The 15,675-nt window shown below is 40.8% G+C and overlaps 1 pseudogene; it reads right to left on the reverse strand.

Annotated features, from left to right (window-relative positions):
• Nucleotides 1–800: 800 nt before the first annotated feature.
• Nucleotides 801–5,110, reverse strand: LOC113774131 (annotated as a pseudogene).
• Between the last annotated feature and the right edge of the window lie 10,565 nt (nucleotides 5,111–15,675).

Raw genomic sequence — 15,675 nt, forward strand, 5'->3', positions numbered from 1 at the left:
AAAACTAAATATATAGGAGCATCTACTCCTAGATGGATAAAAGGTTTTACTGCAACCTGAATTAATCCTATATGAATATATCTATACCCTTTACTAAGATACTTTTGAATTGTATTATGATTTAATAATGGAATGGATTGATATTCTTCTTGAATAGATATTGTTTCTTCATGGGTTTTAACGGATAAAGCTGTTTTGAAATTTAGGGGACCTATTCTGTAAATATGTTCTATTTTTTCTTCGGGAATAGTCCAATCCGAATTATTTACAGGCATATGATATTCATGACTTTGTACTATATTTGCTTGTTTTGAACTAGATCCTATCTTCAATTGTTTAAGAAATGTGGCCATGTTTAATATCTTGTTTTTTATCTTATCAGGAACAACCGAGCCTAAGCGTGGAACATCTTATCCTGGACTTACCAACCGACCTACAAGGCTTCAAAGTCTTACCAATGATTAAGATAAAATCTTAAATGAGATATTTAAACATGAATGCATGAATTAGAAATTTAATATAGGAAATAATTCAAAATAACAATAACTATGGTTAGGCTCTGATACCAGAACCAACCCAAGTGATACGAACGGCACCAACCTTGTGATGCAACCCGTACAAAAAGGCTTGGATCTAGAAGGTAGAGTCTCACGTTGAAGACGACGAACGCAGCAGATCACCTAAACCCGTTGATCACGTGGTCAACGAACCTCGATATTTGTAGAAAACGCCACAATCTAGCGCGGTCCTAGATTGATAAGTCAATTGAATACCTAAGATACAAATCTAAGATATTCAAGGTGCTTCAATGAAGCTTTGAGAGAACTCTCAATGTAATGTTATTAATCATCAAAAACTAAATGTAACACATCACTTAAGGCTATTTATAGCCTTGACTAAACCCTAATAAAAGCTTGGAAAATACAAGGAAATTCGGCCAGTCCTTGGGCTTCTCTTTGGGCCGACACTAGCGAGACCCCCGAACCAGCTTAGCGTAGGACTAACTACATGACCCACATGGCCTGGCCTGTTGACTCAAGGACTAACAACGACTAAGGTCCAACGCACAGGCTAGTTGGACCTCTTTATTACACTCTACTAACTAAGGATGGGCCATGGGCCCTTGGCCGAATCTTGGGTAACTAATCCTCGTGAGTGGTCGCAAGTAAGATGACATCTCTAGCTTCGTTGAGGCCCTCAATGGCCTTTGGCTCTCCACTTGACTCTCGGGCCGCACGAACCAACGTTTGTAGTGTTTCATTTAATCTCTTCGATCGAGCTCGTGTCATAGGCCCCAATGGCACCTTCACGTGCTCTACGTGGATAGCGCTCTCGACTTCCGCATCATTCCCCTCCTCTTGCGAAAGATTTGTCCTCAAATCAACCTCATCATCTGCAAGATAGGGACTTAGGTCAGCAACATTAAAAGTAGCCGAGACATTATACTCACCAGGAAGATCGAGCTTGTAGGCGTTGTCATTAATGCGCGCCACAACTTGGAATGGTCCATCTCCACGGGGTAGCAACTTGTTACGACGTTGGACAGGAAAACGCTCCTTGCGCAAGTGTAACCAGACCCAATCACCTGGTTCAAACACCACGCGACGCTGACCCTTGTTGGCATGCTTGAGGTACTGCTGGGTGCGAGCTTCAATGTTGTCCCTCACCTGCTGGTGCAATGTCTGGACAAACTCGGCCTTCTACTTGCCATCAAGGTTAGCACGCTCAGACAAAGGCAAAGGCATCAAATCCAAGGGGGTCAATGGGTTAAAATCGTAAACAATCTCAAATGGAGAAAACTGTGTAGCACTATGGACTGTACGATTATAAGCAAACTCGACGTGGGGTAAACACTCCTCCCACGTTTTGAGATTCTTTTTAATGATGGCCCTGAGCAAAGTAGACAAGGTGCGATTAACGACCTCAGTCTGGCCATCGGTCTGGGGGTGACTGGATGTAGAAAATAGCAATTTAGTCCCCAACTTCCCCCACAAGGTCTTCCAGAAGTATGAGAGAAACTTAACATCCCTATCAGACACAATTGTCTTAGGCACACCATGCAAATGGACAATTTCCTTAAAGAAAAGATCAGTTATGTGAGTAGCATCGTCCGTCTTATGACATGGAATGAAATGGGCCATTTTGGAAAATCGGTCCACAATGACAAAGACGCTATCATGGTCTCTTTTACTCCTAGGGAAACCAAGCACAAAGTCCATCGAAATGTCAACCCATGGTTCAGAAGGGATAGGTAGAGATGTGTACAAACCAAAGGGTTGGAGCTTGGACTTGGCACGGTGACAGGTGATGCAGCGTGTCACCACTCGCTCCACGTCCCGCCTCATGCGTGGCCAATAGAAGTGTTCCTGTAAAGCACTCAAAGTCTTGGTGACACCAAAGTGTCCCATCAAACCACCTCCATGAGCCTCACGGGTTAGTAACTCACGAATAGAACATGATGGAATGCATAATTTATCATGGCAATACAGAAATCTAACATGGATGAAGAACTTACCCTGACCCGACTTAACACAAGATGCATAGATATCCGAAAAATCCGAGTCGGTATCATAAAGATCCTTGATAAGGTCAAATCCAAGAAGTTTAGCATCAAGTAAAGCAGTCAAGGCATACCTCCTGGACAGTGCATCGGCAACTACATTGGTCTTGCTAGCTTTGTATTTGATCACATAGGGGAAAGACTCCACAAAATTGACCCACCAGACGTGTCTCTTATTCAACTTTTGTTGAGACTTGAGGTGCTTTAATGCCTCGTGGTCAGTGTGGATGACAAATTCCTTAGGCCTCAAGTAGTGCTGCCATGTCTCCAGTGCACGAATCAAAGCATAGAGCTCCTTGTCGTAGGTGGAGTAGTTCAAGGCGACACCATTTAACTTCTCGCTAAAGTACGCGATCGGCCTTCCCTCTTGGATCAGTACGGCCCCAATTCCTACACCAGAAGCATCGCACTCAACCTCAAAAGCTTTATCAAAACTAGGTAAGGATAATAAGGGTGCGTGTGTGAGCTTGTGTTTAAGGAGTTGGAACGCCTTCTCCTGAGCTTCCCCCCATTCGAACTTCACATCCTTCTTGATAATGGCGGTAAGAGGGGCAGCTATAGTGCTGAAGTCCTTCACGAACCGGCGATAGAAACTCGCAAGGCCGTGGAAACTCCGAACTTCACTCATGGTCTTGGGTACGGGCCACTCATTGATGGCTTGGACCTTGCTCTCGTCCACTCTAATGCCTTGTGCACTAACCTTGTAACCAAGGAAAACAAGCTCATTAGTGCAGAAAGTACATTTGCCAAGATTGGCGAATAACCTCTCCCGGCGCAAAACCTCAAGGACAGCTCGTACATGCGCTACATGTTCCTCAGGACTCTTGTTGTAGATCAGAATGTCGTCAAAATAAACAACAACAAACTTGCCTAAGAAAGGACGAAGCACGTGATTCATAAGGCGCATAAATGTACTCGGAGCGTTAGTCAAACCAAACGGCATAACTAACCATTCATACAGACCATACTTAGTCTTGAAGGCCGTCTTCCACTCGTCCCCTTCCTTCATTCGAATTTGATGGTAGCCACTCTTAAGATCGATCTTGGTGAATATGACTGCACCATACAATTCATCAAACAAATCATCTAAACGGGGTATAGGGTGACGATACTTAACTGTGATAGCGTTGACGGCGCGACAGTCCATACACATCCTCCAAGTGCCCTCTTTCTTTGGAACGAGGATGATGGGAACTGCACATGGGCTCATGCTCTCTTGAGCCCAACCTTTCTCTAAGAGCTCATCCACTTGCTTCTGGATCTCCTTAGTCTCTTCAGGACCCATCTTGTAGGCCGGTCTGTTCGGCAAGGATGCTCCAGGAATAAAGTCGATCTGGTGCTCGATCCCCCTAAGTGGTGGTAGACCACTGGGGATCTCATCTGGAAAAACGTCCTCAAATTCTTGTAATAAAGAGGAGATTTCAGGAGGTAAGTCATTGAGTGCTTCATGAGAAAGTAAGATCACCTCTTTGCAATATAAAACATAGACAACTTGCTTAGACAAAAGTAACTTGCGAACTTCTCTGTTCTTGGCAAGCAAGTTGGGCCGTTTCTCCATGCGACTAGATGATCCAGGGGTAGATGTCCTCTCGACTGGTGCCTTAATGATTGCTTTAGAATCGGTTGACTTCTTAGCCAACTCTCGTTCATGCTCTTATTGCAATCGCAGTTGGTCTTCATGCACCTGCTGAGGTGTGAGAGGGACAAGTGTCATCTTCTTGTTATGGTGCAAGAAGGAATACTTGTTTGTAAATCCATCATGAGTAGTCTTCTTCTCATATTGCCATGGTCGTCCCAACAAAATGTGAGAAGCTTGCATGGGAACGACGTCGCAAAGGACCTCGTCCTCATACTTTCCAATCCGGAAAGGCACTACCACTTGCTTGGTGACTTTGATATCGCCACTCTCGTTGAGCCATTGCAAGCGGTATGGGCTAGGGTGCCTCAACGTGGGCAAGGAAAGATGCTCTACCATAAGAGTACTTGCCACGTTGGTACAACTACCCGCGTCAATAATGAGGCTACATACTCTTCCCTTGACGTGACATCGTGTGTAGAAGATGTTATCACGTTGGGCCTCATCCATCTTCTTGAGTTGGGTTGCAAGAGCCGGACGGGCTACTAGAGCAACACCCACTTGTTCAGTAGTGGCCTCAACCTCCACCTCGGAATCATCACCTTCATCAATCAATGGAGGCATCTCGGCGAACTCGTCCTCGTCGTCAGAACGACATCTCCGCTTGGTAAGACAATCATGGTACGCCTATTGGGACACTGAGAAGCAATGTGCCAAAATCCTTGGCATTTGAAGCACTTGTCGCGGCTTCGTGGCTTGGAGGAGTCGAATGAAGGCCTTGGAGTTGTCTTTGGGGCCTGCTTGGGGGGCTCGGTCTTAGGGGTAAACTTGGACACCCCTGGGTTAGGCCGCTCCCGCTCGAAGATCGAGTTGCCCTTCCACACCGGCGTGGCCGAGAAGCTAGGGTTACGAGGGTTACCCCTCCTCATAAGCCTTCTCTCAATCTTGGATGCCTTGTCAATCAACTCAGGCATATCCACGTAGTTTTGTAACTCCACCAATTCGGCGATCTCAGGTCTCAAACCGTTAAGGAATCTCGCCATGGTAGCCCCCTCTATCCTCCACAATGTCTGCTCGGAGCATGGTGATCTCCATCTCCTTGTAGTAGTCCTCCACACTACGGCTTCCTTGGACTAATGTCTGGAGCCTCTGGTATAGGTCACGGTAGTAATGGCTGGGTACGAACCGTTTTCGTATAGTGGTTCGTAACTCCTCCCATGTACTAATTTGCCGTTCTCTATTGCGGCGCCTGCTAGTGCGCTCCTGCTCCCACCAGACAATAGCGTAATCGGTGAATTTAAGGGTTGCCAGTTTGACTTTTTGTTCATCTGTGTAGTCCTGGCACTCGAACACCATCTCGATTCGCTGCTCCCATTCTAGGTAAGCCTCTGGATTAGACTTGCCTTGGAAGGAGGGAATCTTGATCTTGACCCCCTTTAATCCATCATCGGTTCTCCGGTAGTCCTGCTTAGGTCGTCGGATGAAGTCTTCTTCCTCGCTGTTGGAGGCTAGCTCCTCGCGCGGTGGCACATCCAGACGGCTGGCGTTGGACCGAGCTTGAGAAAGCTCTAAGCGGTCCATTCTTTGGTGTAGGGATTCCATGGACTCCCGAAGCATGCGTTGGACTTCACTCAGCAATGCCTGGTTGTTTATCTTGGGGTCAAATCTGGAGGCCTCGCTCCCACCGGACATGATGTAGTAGACCTGTAAAAGGTTAGTAGCAAAGCAAATATAGCAATGGATGCCTCACTCACTCCCTAACGTGTATACACTCACTCTCGTGTATGATACTCAAATATCACTCTAATAATCTCACCAATACTCTCAAAAGCTCTTGATAGCTTACCGTTGAAGAAATTAGAAATCCTCCCAGGCAAACAATCAACTTCCAATTTGAAGCACGAGAGAGTGGCAATCCTCAATGGAATGGAGAATATGGAATGAGTGACTCGAGGGACAATGAAATGACAAGACTCAAATGAAAGGATCCAAAGAGGACTAAGACACGGATAGTAATGAAGGAAAGAAGACACGACTCAAAAGGACGAAATACTACACGACTCAAACAAAATACTTTTTTTTTTAGAAACGCACGCTGCCTTGGCTAGTTAGTATGTGTGAATGGTTCCTAATGGGAAGAAATGGGTGGCATCCAACTACTTAAAAATGGAGGGAAAGAGGCGTAAAAGAAAATGGAGGGAAAAGCATAAGGAAGCTTCTAAAATGTAGGAGTATGGGAAGGTTAAAAATGTAGGAGATGGTGAGAAAATGTAGGAGGAAATTTAGGATACTAAATTTGGGAGCTTGCACAATTTGGAAACTCAAGACTTGGAAACCTTTTGGCCTTGGAAAATCCCCAAAGTGCACGGCTGGCCTAGGGTTTTAAATACCCAATGCAGTGATCTTTAACTCCAAAATAGCAAGCTGAAGTTTGGGTTCTCTTGGTGCAACACAAAAATTGCAGATTCGGATTGGTGCAAGACAAGGAGCAAGAGAATGGATAACCAACGAGGTGGCACTAACAACCCTCCTCAGGCTCCCCCCCAACGGGTTACCCAAGGTGTTCCTAAGAAATTTACTCCAAAACCACGAAAACCTTTCACTACCGCAAGGGAATACAAGAAACTTTTTAAAAGAAGTGTGAAACAAGTTCCCACGAATCAAAGTGTTCCAGAATTCCAAGAAGTAGTGGACCAAAACTTTTAATTTTGTTTGCTATGATTTGTAGTTTTCGGCTCCACTATGTAATCTTCAAAGTAATGGCAATAAACTCTGGAATTTCTTTGTTTTGGCAGCAACAATTTTTTTTTTTTTTAAAAACAATAAAGTGAGATAATGGCCGGCTAGAGTTGTCTTCGGTTGGGACTTGGCTGGCCGCTGTTAACTTGTATATGGCCGACAACAAGGAGAGCACTCAGATTTCATGCATGACAAGGAAAACCAACAAAGGCAAGCCAAATCAGTTTTCATGCAATTCGGCTTCAGCTTTGGGAAATCCAAAACAGGTCACGCACTTGGTTGTTTCTAAAACACAAGAGCTGTGGTTTAACTTCCCACTACGGTTTACAACCCACTAATCCCGAATTGCAAGGAGACAACAAAAAAAAAAAACTGGACAGCTAGAGCTTTCTTCGTTTGGGACCTGGTTGACCGCAACTAATTGTGGATGGCCGACAAAGGAAAGAAATTCAGGTTTCATGCATGACAAAAGGGAAACCAATCGGACTTCATGCACTACCGAATTACCCCAACTACCAAACTGTGTATGGCCGACCAAGAAAGAAAGCAACTCAATCAGATTGAGCAAATCAGATTCGGCCAAGAGTAAACCAAAACAGGTTCACGGACTTGTCAATTTTCTCAACACACACAGGTCTGACTTCAAGATTTCAATTCGGCCAAGGTGTATTCCACTTCCAAAGCAGGGTATACAACCACTCAAAACAGTCCCCAAACTCACGAAGTGCAAGTAATAATTTCCGAAAGCAACGGAAACAAAGGTATGGCAGCCGTTTCTCTTCCTTCTTTTTCTCTTTTCTTCCTTTTCTTTTTTTTTTTTTTGACTCAAAATCTCTAAACCCTAGTGACTCACGGACTCACCACAAGAGTGGGGCAGCCGCACACGACTCACGACCACCGAAGGGGACACAAACAAAATTTTCCACGCAAGAACAAGAGTAAACAAGGCTGAACTGCCTTGGACAGATTGTAGATGCTTTGGACAGAAAATTTTGACTCAAACACAACAAACAGATTCGGATTACATGTGGGCAGATTTGAGACAACAACGGGCAGAATTGACACAAAACAAAACAACGAAAAACGATGCCAAAAGAAGGAAAGCAAACGACACAAGGAACAAGTAACAAGGAATATACGTGATACCTTCAACTAGCTCTGATGCCAGCTGATACGAACGGCACCAACCTTGTGATGCAACCCGTACAAAAAAGCTTGGATCTAGAAGGTAGAGTCTCACGTTGAAGACGACGAATGCAGCGGATCACCTAAACCCGTTGATCACGTGGTCAACGAACCTCGGTATTTGTAGAAGACGCCACAATCTAGCGCGGTCCTAGATTGATAAGTCAATTGAATACCTAAGATACAAATCTAAGATATTCAAGGTGCTTCAATGAAGCTTTGAGAGAACTCTCAATGTAATGTTATTAATCATCAAAAACTGAATGTAACACATCACTTAAGGCTATTTATAGCCTTGACTAAACCCTAATAAAAGCTTGGAAAATACAAGGAAATTCGGCCAGCCCTTGGGCTTCTCTTTGGGCCGACACTAGCGAGACCCCCGAACCAGCTCAGCGTAGGGACTAACTACGTGGCCCACATGGCCTGGCCTGTTGACTCAAGGACTAACAACGACTAAGGTCCAACCCACAGGCTAGTTGGACCTCTTTATTACACTCTACTAACTAAGGATGGGCCATGGGCCCTTGGCCGAATCTTGGGTAACTAATCCTCATGAATGGTCGCAAGTAAGATGACATCTCTAGCTTCGTTGAGGCCCTCAATGGCCTTTGGCTCTCCACTTGACTCTCGGGCCATATGAACCAACGTTTGTAGTGTTTCATTTAACCTCTTCGATCGAGCTCGTGTCATAGGCCCCAATGGCACCTTCACGTGCTCCACGTGGATAGCGCTCTCGACCTCCGCATCACCAGGTATATAATAAAGCTATTTAAATATAAAATTATGAGCATAAGAAAGAACTTACAGAAAATCAGAGTAACCTTTGAAACGGAAGCTTTAAATTGTAGAGCTTTTGAGATGAAATCAAACTTCAAATCTTTTAAATATTGAAATATGATAACAGAAGAATTTAGAAACTAGAAGTAAGAGGCTTTCAGAGAGTTTCTTAGAACAGCTAAAAACACTCGATGCCTCTACATTGGGTTTTGAATGCTATTTATAGAGCTTTTTGCCTTCGAATTTCATCTTCATTTGATTGCCGACACTTTCATTTGAATTTCATTTGCTTTTTTCTGCCGACACCTTATCTTCTTCTGATTGGTTGCTTTTGAGATTTTCTTTTGAAATTTGGCCGACAACTTTATCAAAAGTCTGCCGAGTCTTGAGCACAAGGACCACCGAAAGGATCAAAAGTAGATTCTGACGATGACCCAGCTGACTCATCTTTTTTGTCTTCTTCTTTTTTGTCTTGCTTCTGCAAATAATTCAAATATTCTTTAAGCATCTCCGGATTCTGCATCATCTTCTACATTAAGAAATCATTTGCAATTGTCTCTGAGGCTGAGTTGCTTGATTTTTCTTTTTCTTTCTTTTGTGGAGTTGTTAGGGTACTAACTCCTTTTACAGTTTGCTGATTTGGATTTATCCACTTGAGCTTTTCTCCTGTTTCTAAAAATCTCAAAACATTCTTTTGATCACAGAATTCTTGATTGAATCCTATCCACCATGTGATCTTGAATTCTCTGACTAGTGACATTGGAAGTGATTTTTCTAGTTCTTGATGAATTTTGAAACTCCAGCAAAAAATCCATGGAACTTTGAACTCCATGTGTAATAAAATTGGCCTTGTATACTCTTCCCCCCCTGCTTTTTTGAGATAAGTCTGCAATCCCATTAAAACGTTTGGAGGTAGAATTTCTTTTTGAGGCCCAAACCATTGCCACCAATGATTAAACCAAATTGGGAATTCTCTGTTGCAAGTTTCTTTAAATGTGAAGAACCATGAATGATTGAAAGGTCTATACAAAAAAGCACGATACCAAGCCATTTTGTAATCTTGATAAGAGAATCCATCTAGAATAAACCTAACTGAGAAGGATTTCTTTGAATAAAGAGAAGTCCATTCATTAGGAGAACAAACTTTCTTTATAATGCATTTTGAATGGCTGATTATTTCTGGGTTCTTTTTATCTGGAATAGGAAAAATTTCCACAAATTGAGTATCTATGAGAATTAATTCATAATAATCTAAATTTTTGGATGGGTCATCTGATTGCCAAAAGCATTTTGAAGGGAAAAGTCTTTGAGTATATTATAAAGAGGTACTTCTTGAAATCTAGTTAAAGTAATGTATTGAGTAAAGGGTTTTGTGAAATAGGGATTTTCATTGGTTTTCTCAGGGGTTCTTGGAATTTGTTGAATTGGTCTTATTTGAGAAGAAGTTGGAGTACGAGCAGCTTGACTATAAGTCAATGCTGAAAAATCTTGCAATAATTGAAATCTATTTTGAGTTACAGGAGTAAGACTCATCTCATAATTTTGAGGAGTCTTAAGTCTAGAACTTCCTGCTTTTGAATCCATAATCCTGCAAAATTTAACAAATAATACAACTTAATTTTTGCTTTTTCTCTCTGATCTCATAATTATATCCTTCTATTGACTCATCATCTTCTCCATGGACTCTTTTAGCCCATTCTCTTTGTAATATTGTAAGATCAATCATTCTTCTTTTTGCAAAACATCGTTCTCTAATACTAATAATAGCTTTTGAAGGTCTCATCTTCACTTCATCATATTTTGGAATATCATAGACTTCAATTCTCTTAATTTTTTCTCCTTGAACTACATAATGTATTGTATCTCTTGAAATAATACGAAGATATTTTTTCGTATTATTTTTATCATTGTATCTTTTTCGGATTGCCTTGAGCAATTGCTTACTTTGCTCCATTTCCCTGTAGAAACTCTCTTGTCAAAAAATCAGGAAGAGAATTATTTTCTCCTTTGATAAATTCTAATTCAAAATCAAATACTGATAAATTGCCACCAATGATTAAACCAAATTGGGAATTCTCTGTTGCTTAAGAAATGGTTAACTACAGCGCCTGTTTTAGCATTTTTGAATGGAAATGATAGGTTCATTGTGTATACTGATGCCTCGAAGGAAGGACTAAGATGTGTGTTAATGTAAAAGGAAAAAACAATTGCATATGCCTCTCGAAAGTTAAAACTTCATGAGCAGAATTATCCGATCTATGACATAGAACTAGTTGCTATTCTTTTGCTTTGAGAAAATGGAGACATTATTTATATGGGGTGATTTTCAAGGTATACACTGATCATAAGAGTCTTAAGTATCTATTCTTCCAGCAGGAATTGAATTTGAAGCAAAGTCGATGAATGGAGTTTTTGGAGGACTATGAGTGCACTATTAATTACCATCCTAGAAAAGCCAATGTAGTGGCGGATGCTCTAAGTTGAAAGGTTCAAGTAGCGGGATTCATGATCGACGAGTCGAAAATGTTAGAGATGGTTTGTGAGTGGAATCCTCGCCTTGAACAACAAAAAGTGATTTTTGGGAATTGGAGGGTTATTTGGCCTAATGTCCAATAAGAGTTGTTGAGTTACTAGAAAACCCAATGTTTGAAATGTTTGAGTTCATTTAGAATACTTAAGAGCCATTGATGTGTTTAAGTAATAATCATACTATTTGATTTGGTATCGGACATAGAAGATATACAATTTACTAAAGAATCTTTCATTAGTTTTAATGGTGAGGTAATCTAACTTGTAAATGCATTTGAAGAGATTGTTACTTTGACTATTTCGGGAGTTGATAATACATTATTGACGTTGAAATGGAATATTTGTACCTGATATTTAGTATGAAATAGGTTATGATCAGTCTGAAGTAACATCCCAAACTTTTGCGAATAAAAGTAAAAATTTCGAGGACGAAATTCTTTTAAGAGGGAGAGAGTGTGAGGTTTCGAAAATTATTTTCATATTTTTTATTTTAATTACCTTGCTTTAAACTCTTGATTAATTTAATGGTTGAGTCATCATTTTTATTTCTATTGCCTCATTCAATTTATTGGATGTTGAGTTTCATAGTGCGTTATGCAAGTGTGACCAACTAGTGAGTTGTGTGCAATAAATTTAGTGGAAAAAAGGGAGTTTTGTGCTAAAGGGATTATGTATCAAGAGGTGTTAAGAGATAATTGGAGGAGAACTAGATATATTGATAAATTAGAGACAATTAGATAGGTATTACTTCTTATTTTGCCACTTGTCAATCATCTATCCAACCCTGACCAAGACAAAAGTTTTCCCAAATGGCATGACACTTATCCAATGTGGCATGACAAATTTGACCAAGACAAAAGTTTTCAAACCAACACTTTCTTGCCTTGACCATTTACATTCGTGAGAGAGAGAACCAACTTTATTTGTTTTCCTTTTAAACAGCCGAGAGAAAGAGAGCTTGAGTCTTCCTTCTCCATTTCATTGTTTCAGCCGAGAGAGAGAGAGGAGAGTTGAGAAACCTTTGTTCTTTATTTTTCCAACCAAGAGAATATAGAGATTTGAGAGAAATTAGAGTGTCTTGTCTCCATTTCTAGTCAAGAGGAAGCTGTCCATCCAACTTGCTTGAACCAAGGAGAAATCAGGAAGGTGAGCCAACTTCCAGCTTGATTTGGAGCAGAAAAATAAGGTAATATGGCTGAGAAACTTCAATCTTTCCTTACACTTTAGAGAAATGTGGATACATGTTTGATTTGAAGTTAGATAGAGGTAGAAACCGATGGAAGTAACCTGTTTGTAGCTGGAAAGTTTCCAGTTTGAACCGAACCAGTGAAGGCTGTCATTTCTTTTAGCTTTTAGTTTATTTTGTTGCAAGTTTGATTGAGAATCAGTTATTTCTTTGATAGATGAATCTTGGTAGAAATATGGCATGTATGTGAGGTTTTTGGCTGCTGAAATTTCCAGGAGGATGCAGCTTTTGTTGAGTTTTGCTAAGAAATACTTGATTAATACCTCACCTTATGTTATAAACATGTTATTGTGTGATTTATGGTTGAAAGTAAGTAAGATAGGTGCTATTTTGGTGAGAAAAATTGACGAGAGCTTGCCAGACATTTTCAATCTGAACCGTAGGATGTGAGTTGTGTTTTTCAGCTTGTGGCTTCCATTTTTGTTGAGATTTTTCTACGAGATTCATGCTCTATAGTCACCTTATGATATACTGCACGATTTATGCATAAATCAAGAAAGAAAGTTGCAATTTAACCATGATTCAGGGCTGCAAATTTTTATCCCAAAATAGGTTACATACGTGTTGTTGCCCTGAATCATGGTTAAATTTGCAACCCTGAAACATGTATGTAACCTATTTCGGGATAAAAATTTGCAGCCCTGAATCATGGTTAAATTGTAACTTTCCTTCTTGATTTATGCATAAATCGTGCAGTATATCATTAAGTAACTATAAAGCATGAATCTCGTAGAAAAATCTCAACAAAAATGGAACCCACAAGCTAAAAAACACAACTCACATCCTACGGTTCAGACTGAAAATGTCCAGCAAGCTCTCTTCAATTTTTCTCACCAAAATAGCACCTCTCTTACTTACTTTCAACCATAAATCACACAATAACATGTTTATAACATAAGCTAAGGAATTAATCAAGTATTTCCTAGCAAAACTCAACAAAACTGCAAATAAGAGCTGAAAATTCACAGCTCAACCCTGTCGGCTTCCTCCTAGAAATTTCAGCAGCCAAAAACCTCACATACATGCCATATTTCTACCAAGATTCATCTATCAAAGAAATAACTGATTCTCTAGCAAACTTGCAACAAAATAAACCAAAAGCTAAAAGAAATGACAGCCTTCACTGGTTCGGTTCAAATTGGAAACTTTCCAACTACAAATAGGTTACAAATAGGATACTTCAAATCAAACATGTATCCACATCTCTCTAAAGTGTAAGGAAAGATTGAAGTTTCTCAATCATATTATCTTATTTTTCTGCTCCAAATCAAGCTGAAAGTTGGCCCACCTTCCTCATTTCTTCATGGTTCAAGTAAGCTGGATGGACAGCTTCCTCTTGACTGGAAATTGAGACAAGACACTCTAGTTTCTCTCAAATCTCTATATTCTCTTGGTTGAAAAAATGAAGAAGAAAGGTCTCTCAACTCCTCTCTCTCTTGACTGAAACAATGAAAAGGAGGAGGAAGACTCCCAAGCTCTCTTTGTCTCAGATGTTTAAAAGGAGAAGAAATGAAGTTGATTCTTTCAAATATTCTCTCTCTCACGAATGTAAATGATCAAGGCAAGAAAGTATTGATTTGAAAACTTTTATCTTGGTCAAATTTGTTAGGGCAAAAAACTTGGGCGGCCATTAAACTTTTCTCGGAATCATGTTTTGGCCATCGAATTATTTTTTGTCAATAATTGACCACTAAACTATTTAATCAGTAAATTCGTGCCCATTTTGTCGGTAATGGCTCTTAATTTCTGAAATTAGCATTCTACGTGGCAAATCACAGGGGCAATTTTGTCCATCAATCCACTGACCGTTTACTTACATTAATGGCATCAACTGAAAAGAAAAAAAGCGATGGAAGCCAACTGAAGTGTCTGGTCTTGTGGAGGATAATTTTTTGGAGGTGGCTCATTAGAAACGTTGATTGTTGTGCGAATTGTTATCGTCCCTCTTTTCTTTTCTTTTTTCTCTTTTTTTGGGTGGTTCTCTTTAGGGGTTTGTTGGGACGAGTTTGATTCGTGATTCTGTGAGCATAAATGGAATGGAACTGTGAGTATTCTCCAATTCATCCGGCAACTCACCTGGGGGCCCATTTTCCTCCTCACTGTGATATGGATATCGAGCACAATGGTAGCCATGTCCCCACCACATTTGGTCTCTATTCTTGCTTCTTTTTCCTTTTCCTTTGACAACTCTTGCGTCTTTACTCTATTTATTAGTACTGCATTTCAATCTTCTTTGCGTTAGTACTATCTGATCTTTGCACCCTAAGCAATGGAACACCCGATAGCCCACCACTCCTACAATTTTCAGACGGAAAATTTGAGGAACCTTTCCATCACCGAATCAGCCCGCTTGAATCGGTTGAGGTAAACCAAAAAGGAAGAGGGAATTAGGGTTAGGGTTTAGAACTTTAGATGGAAGGAAAAAAGAGGAAGTGCAGGACGGCGCAAGTCAAGGGCTAAAATCTTCTGCGCGTCTCTAGAGTGGATTTTTACTTTGACCGTGCCGGCAAGTCAATTCACCCATATCTATGCATTGAAAAGTTTGGACCACTCGTTGTTTTGCCCTTGACGGCTTCATCAATATCGTCCGACGATCGGACGATTTCTGACACAGAATTTAGGGCTGGAAATTGAGTCCTTATTTTTTCCTCCCAAGACCAGGCACTTCAGTTGGCTTCCACCGCTTTTTTTCTTTTCAGTTGATGCCATTAATGTAAGTAAACGGTCAGTGGATTGACGGACAAAATTGCCCCTGTGGTTTGCCACGTGGAATGCTAATTTCAGAAATTAAGAGCCATTACCGAAGAAATGGGCACGGATTTACTGATTAAATAGTTTAGTGGTCAATTATTGACAAAAAATAGTTCGATGGCCAAAATATGATCCTGAGAAAAGTTTAATGGCCGCCCAGATTTTTTGCCCAATTTGTTATGCCATATTGAATAAGTGTCATGCCATTTGGGAAAGCTTTTGTCTTGGTCCAGGTTGGATAGATGATTGACAAGTGGCAAAACGAGAAGTAATACCTATCTAATTGTCTCTAATTTACCAAATTATCTA

The sequence above is a fragment of the Coffea eugenioides genome, chromosome 6 (genome assembly GCF_003713205.1).
Source record: "Coffea eugenioides isolate CCC68of chromosome 6, Ceug_1.0, whole genome shotgun sequence".
Taxonomy (NCBI): Eukaryota; Viridiplantae; Streptophyta; class Magnoliopsida; order Gentianales; family Rubiaceae; genus Coffea; species Coffea eugenioides.